Below are 6,048 nucleotides of genomic sequence, written 5' to 3'. Positions count from 1 at the left end.
CAACAAAAACGCCTCACCGACCTACAGGGTCAGAGGTCAACAGGAAACACCTCACCGACCTGCAGGGTCCGAGGTCGACAGGAAACACCTCACTGACCTGCAGGGTCAGAGGTCAACAAAAACGCCTCACCGACCTACAGGGTCAGAGGTCAACAGGAAACGCCTCACCGACCTACAGGGTCAGAGGTCAACAGGAAACTCCTCACCGACCTACAGGGTCAGAGGTCGACAGGAAACGCCTCACCGACCTGCAGGGTCAGAGGTCGACAGGAAACGCCTCACCGACCTACAGGGTCAGAGGTCGTGTCCGTTGGTTTGTTTGTATTAAAGACAAACAATGCCACAGCAAGACGCCTCATGGGTCAGGGGTGATCACCATTGATTTCAAGGTCATGGAGTCAAAAGTCAACACCACAGTTGACCTAGTGCTCTAACTCTGCAGCTGTGTAACATTGATATCATAATATAATCATTCCAATTACACAGCTGGACACCTCATGAGTCGAGGGTGATCTCTGTTGATTTCCAGGTTCATGGGGTCAAAGGTCACAAACCTCGTCTCTGCTCCTACATGTGACCGGTTTCTTTCCTCCACCGAAGAGGTTCTGTTTTCGGTTGTGTCCGTTGGTTTGTTTGTAACAGAGACCTTATGGGTCGATGGTGATCACGATTGATTTCAAGGTCATGAAGGAAACTAAAAACTTGACGGTTTAAACAGGTTAACTAAAACTATCCGACATCTTGGCTTCAGTTTGTCTCAAACCAAAAAGGACGACAGGATTTTGCAAACTCGATAACTTTAATTAAAATGGAGTTCCTGATGCGTCCGAAGTTGCCATGGAAACAGTCCTTCAAATTAAAGTTGAGCTCCTGATAAGAAACGATCTAATCATCTATTCACAGCACAGAATAAGTCTTTATTTATTATTTAATCATTTCTACACAAACAATCGTCAGTCTGAACTTTTTAGTTGACATTAAAGTTTTCACAAAATGTTTAACATCCGTCCTGAAAAAAGCTGCCGATTGAGGCGATAAACCAGCATAAAAAAGGAAACTAATGTAATTAAAAGTTAAACTAACAGGACAGATTTAAACTTATTCTTTTTATCTTTAATTATAAAGACTAATTTCAGCCTGAATGTTCTTTTTTTTGGTTTTATATTAATATTAATCTTGTTGATGTGCCTCTCAGGTTGAGTTCTGGTTATTTTTAGTCCTTTTACTGTTTCTTTTTTTTTTTAAAAAAAAGCTCCTTTTTGTTCTCATTACACATTAATCTTCCAACAGAACTGGAACTGGACGCCAAGAGCAAACTGACAACCAGGTACAAATACATTAATTCAAAGTCAAAAATTATAAACAATAAAGTTTAATCTATAAACTACCTAACAGAGAAGGTCGCCAAGTTTCAGTTTGGCTCAAAGTTTTCGTTTTAAGGCTTTTCCAGTAAACGATGGACGCTAACGAGTCGACTCGTTAACGATTAACCTTAACGAGTCGACTCGTTAACGATGAACCTTAACGAGTCGACTCGTTAACGAGCTTCTCCTGGATTTTACTCACAGCGACGGTGAATCCATGAAACGCGGAGAATTAAAGATCCTGCAGAGAGTCGGCGCTCCTGAGGAAAGTTCCACCTCAGAAATCCCAGTAATTCCCGACAGGAGCCTGAATTATTCCGACCTGCCGGCACTCCGACTTCAGGCGCTCTGCAGCAAAACGACACCCGACTCCTGATTTGCATGAGTTTTCCTGCACTTCTGACCGGGTCTCAGTCGTGTCAACTTTCATTTGTATAAATTATTTTAAGAGGAAATTGTAGCCTTTCACCTGAATATAAACAAGCAGGTGGAAATAAATGTTTTCTTTTCAGTCATTTTTCAGGAAATATTTCAGAAAATCTAATAAAAGCTGACATTTAACCTTTAATTTAATGTTTATTCTCCTGCATTCATTTCCAGTAACTTATTGACCGCCGATGTTTAAAAGATTTAAATTACTTTTTTTTATTTCTTTAATTGTGATGGAATTTCAGGAATCAAACCAAGAAATTAACCCAGAAGCCTCAGAACAGACTGGATCGGGGAATTCGCGCAAACAAAAATAAATAAAATTTATTGGGCTTGCAGGTTTCCTGATCGGACCGAGTCCCTGTTCAAACCTGTCGTTAAAGACTGGACCCAGAGTACAGGTGTGAACGCCCTCGGACCACATTCAGAGGGGATCTGGACCCCGGATCTGGACCCCACTTTTATCCGCAAACGTTTGGTCGTCTGAACATAATCTGTCCGGAGCCAAACTGAGGGACGTCCCACTGAGCCGAGGAGAGTTTTTAAAAGTCTTCGTTTTGTTTTCGGCTAAAAATGTTAACGAACCGTTTTATTCATCGGAGAGGAGAACCGGATGTTTGGGCGAGTTTCTCTCCGGTTTAGTGTTTGTTCTGATTGTTTTTGGACCCGCTGCGGTCTGAGCGGAGCGGGAACTGACAGCCAATCAGAAACGTATTTTACTGCCAGGTGTGAACGCCTGAACCGTCTGAACAGGGCCTGAGATTTCACTATAAACAGAAACATGACAGGGCGCCATATTGATGTTATTTTTTTTGGTGACGTCTTCGCCTCGAACAAACCTTCGATCGATTTGACTCTCAAGTCGCAATTCAAATTCTCCTTCGATGCTTCCTAGGCCGAACATTTCCATAAGGAGCTCAACATTTCCCTAAACAAAGAGCACTCGGAAGCCGGCTCGGATCGGCGCTGACGGGAAAACATCCCGGCTGGTCGGAACGGACCTCTGTGTTCACTGAAAACAACCGGAGAGCGACCGGACGGGAAACCGGTTTCTCAAAGAGCAGCTAAAGAGCCGGCCGAAGGAAAGATCGGCTGTTTTTAAAAACTGGAACGGGTTGTCTAGGTCAAGGATTCCCAAAGTTGGGGTCGGGACCCCAACGTGGGTCACCCAACACCAAGCAGGGGTCCTTAAATAATCTCCAGATATCAACCTGCAATTAAAAATTAAAAAAAATTTATGAAATATTTGCATCATAATTGTGACAGAGAATTGAAATTCAAATCATAAATTGATTTAAAAACTAGCATAAAGGATGTTAGAACTGTTTGTGTCATTATGCTCTTACTTAAGAGGGTCATTACACCTTTGTCACGATTAATTTATAGGTTGAAAGCTGAAAAGTTTGGGAAGCACTGCTGTAAAGGTTTATAGAAATAAATTAATGATTGATTGATTGATGGGTTTAACTTTAGGACCAGAGATTAAATAAATAAATAAAAAGTATTGAAGTTTAAAAAGGGAGCAAAAAAAAAAAAAACCCACTTTCTGACAGTAGAAGAACCAACATCTGCACAAATATTAATTTAGCCAATTTAAATCTCATAACATTCAAAGAATTTTAGCAAAAGGAGTTATATAAAACAAAAAAATATATACATTTATGGTTTGTTTGAAGAACCTGAATCACCTGCTGGTTTAAAGATAAAATGTTTTTTTTTTTGTTTGTTTATTTAGCTAAATCTGATCATCCGACAGTTCGGATCTCCTCAAACGGGGTTCTGTGATGAGCTAACGGCTGGTCAGAGCCAAACTGAGGTGGATCAACTAACCATCTACAACAGGTGAGATATTATCTGTTCAGAACCCAACTTAAACATGAATCATTGCTTCCCAAAGCAGGGCTCGGGGCCCCACTGGGGGCCGTGAAACACGACGTGGAGGGACTTAAGAGCTAAAGAATCCAACTGGATTCAAAATTAGTCGTTTATATTTAGTATATTTAACTTCAGCTGTTATAAAAGATAAAAACAAACGTTGTGAACGGATTAACGAGGCTCTTTCGGCCATGTTTGAACAATCAGCTGAAGTTTGGCTCCTTCGCCTCTGAATTAATCTGTGGATCAAAAAAAAAAAGAAAATCTTCTGCAAAACCGCAACGATCAGAGCAAGCTGAAGGGAAATCTGCTGAAGAAACAAACTGAACTGTAAGAACAGCTAAAATGAGCCAAACAGCAGCTATAAGCTAAGATTAGCAACACAGTGGCTGGAAGCTAAAATTACCAGAGTGAGCTAAAAATCAGCAAACCAGCTAAAAAACAATGCTAAAATGGCCAAAACAACGGCTAAAATTGGCAAAAGCAAAAACCAGTAAAATAGTAGGTAAAAGCTAATATTAGCCAAACAGCAGCTATAAGCTAAGATTAGCAAAGCAGTAGCTGAATGTCAAAATTAGGGTTAGAGCTAAAACAGACAAACCAGTAGCTAAAAAAACTCAGCTAAGCAAAACAAAAACTAAAAGTTAATATTAGCAAATACCAAAACCAGCAAAACAGTAGCCAATAGCTACGATTAGCAACACAGCTGCTATAAGCTAAGATTAGTAAAATTGTAGCTGAAAGATAAAATTAGTAGAGTGAGCTAAAACCAGCAAACCAGTACCTTAAAAAGCTAAAACAGTCAAAACCATGACGCAAAACTAAAATGAACCAAAGCTAAAACCAGCAAAAGAGTAGCTGAAAGCTAAAATGAGAGGTACAGGAACTATGAGCCGAAGAACATTTCAAAGAGCACAAAGTTAAAGGAAGTGGAGAGATTTTAGTGCATTTTGATTTTAAAAAATAAACATTAATTCAAGAAGTCTAAAAGTTAAAAAGACAAAAAGTCACAGCCGTAGGCTGAAGAAGCAGCTAAATGTTTGGATACAAGAACAGCCGAAGAAATGTTCAACAGTGATTAAATCTTTAAATGAAGTCACGTTTTTTTCTAAAACATTCGATCCGGAAGTTTATTCAAAAGGTCTAAAAACGCTGAAGTTACAGGAAAGGTTTTACGTTTTTAGGATGACTTTAAAAATAAATAATTTCCATTAAATTCTCTTTTCTGAAACGTTTAAAAGCAGAAAACTGTCGGGACGCTGGTATTTTCCCTCCCATCACAATGATTAGACAAATATTTGTCTGATGGAAATATTTTCCGGGAGTCGCTGTGTCAAAAATAAACAACAAACAGGAGAGGATTTAAAAACCAAAAAACAAGAGAAACTCAACAAATTATACTTATTTTTAAATAATTACATCATCCTGGAGAAGTCTGACTGTAAATCCAACCAATTTACAGCTGAAATAATCCTAATTTTATTTAAATTAGGCATAAATTAACTCGTAGCAGTTTGGGCTTTAATGTAAGTTTTCAGCTGAACTTTAGATTTAATAAAAATGAGTAAATAGGACAATAATTCGGATTCCACATGTAGTTTTTACAGTGTATTTAGGTCCTTTTTACAGGTAAACGGATGTTTTGGTTAAAGAAGAAGAAATATTTTCAGGTAATCTATGATCCTGAACAGGTTGTATTGTTAAAAAGGTAAAAACTTGAAGGTAAATATGAGTTTTGTTCTTTCAGCATCAGGCGCTCAGGTGAGTCCTGCCCAAACATGATGCTTCTAAGATTTAAAGTTTTTAAAGAAAAAGCCCAAAACTCGAAGTGAACGAGCCGAACCCGAACCCGTCCGGACTCACCTCGCGGTTCGGTTGGAAGCAGTAAGTCGTGTTTTCAGTCGGTGTTTCCGCAGCCAGGTGTCACCGAGCCATGTTCCCGTCCGCTTCTTCCTGCTTCTTCCCCGCCCTTCCTTCTCCTCCCCCCGGGCTCCCTCACCTGCTCGGCCCCGAACAAACCTGCCGGACCGGTCCGACGCCTCCCGGAGCTCTCAGCCACGAGCCGGCCCCGCCAAACAGCTCAGGTGGAGGCCTCACCTGGGGAAGCCAGCGCGCACGCGTCCTGCTCACGTCACGCGCAGGTAAAGGAGTGGAATTGGATCCTTAATTGGAGCAGGTGAGGGGTTGTGGGCGGAGCTACCTGAGGGCTCGGCGAACTGTTTCTGCTTTTTTTAAATATAGATATAGGTCACTTAAAAAAATTAATTTATTTTACAGCTGCAGTCATTAGCTTTTCACTCATCATGGCATGATGCTAGCTAAAAGTAGCTAAAGGCTAGCTAAAAGCAGCAGAAAGTTAGCTAGAAGTAACTCTACAGCT

At 40.3% G+C, this 6,048-nt stretch overlaps 1 protein-coding gene across 1 annotated transcript in view; it reads right to left on the bottom strand.

Annotated features, from left to right (window-relative positions):
* Positions 1–5,724, bottom strand: part of atp8b1 (ATPase phospholipid transporting 8B1) — a 31,636-nt gene extending 25,912 nt beyond the window's left edge. The window contains exon 1 of the mRNA XM_017432919.3: positions 5,532–5,724. The gene's annotated coding sequence lies outside the window, so the exon portion shown is untranslated. The remainder of the gene's footprint in view (positions 1–5,531) is intronic.
* Positions 5,725–6,048: the final 324 nt, after the last annotated feature.

The sequence above is a fragment of the Kryptolebias marmoratus genome, linkage group LG14 (assembly GCF_001649575.2).
Source record: "Kryptolebias marmoratus isolate JLee-2015 linkage group LG14, ASM164957v2, whole genome shotgun sequence".
In the NCBI taxonomy this organism is placed as follows: Eukaryota; Metazoa; Chordata; class Actinopteri; order Cyprinodontiformes; family Rivulidae; genus Kryptolebias; species Kryptolebias marmoratus.
Note: the sequence above shows the minus strand (reverse complement) of the source record. Positions and strands in the feature narration are given on the sequence as shown.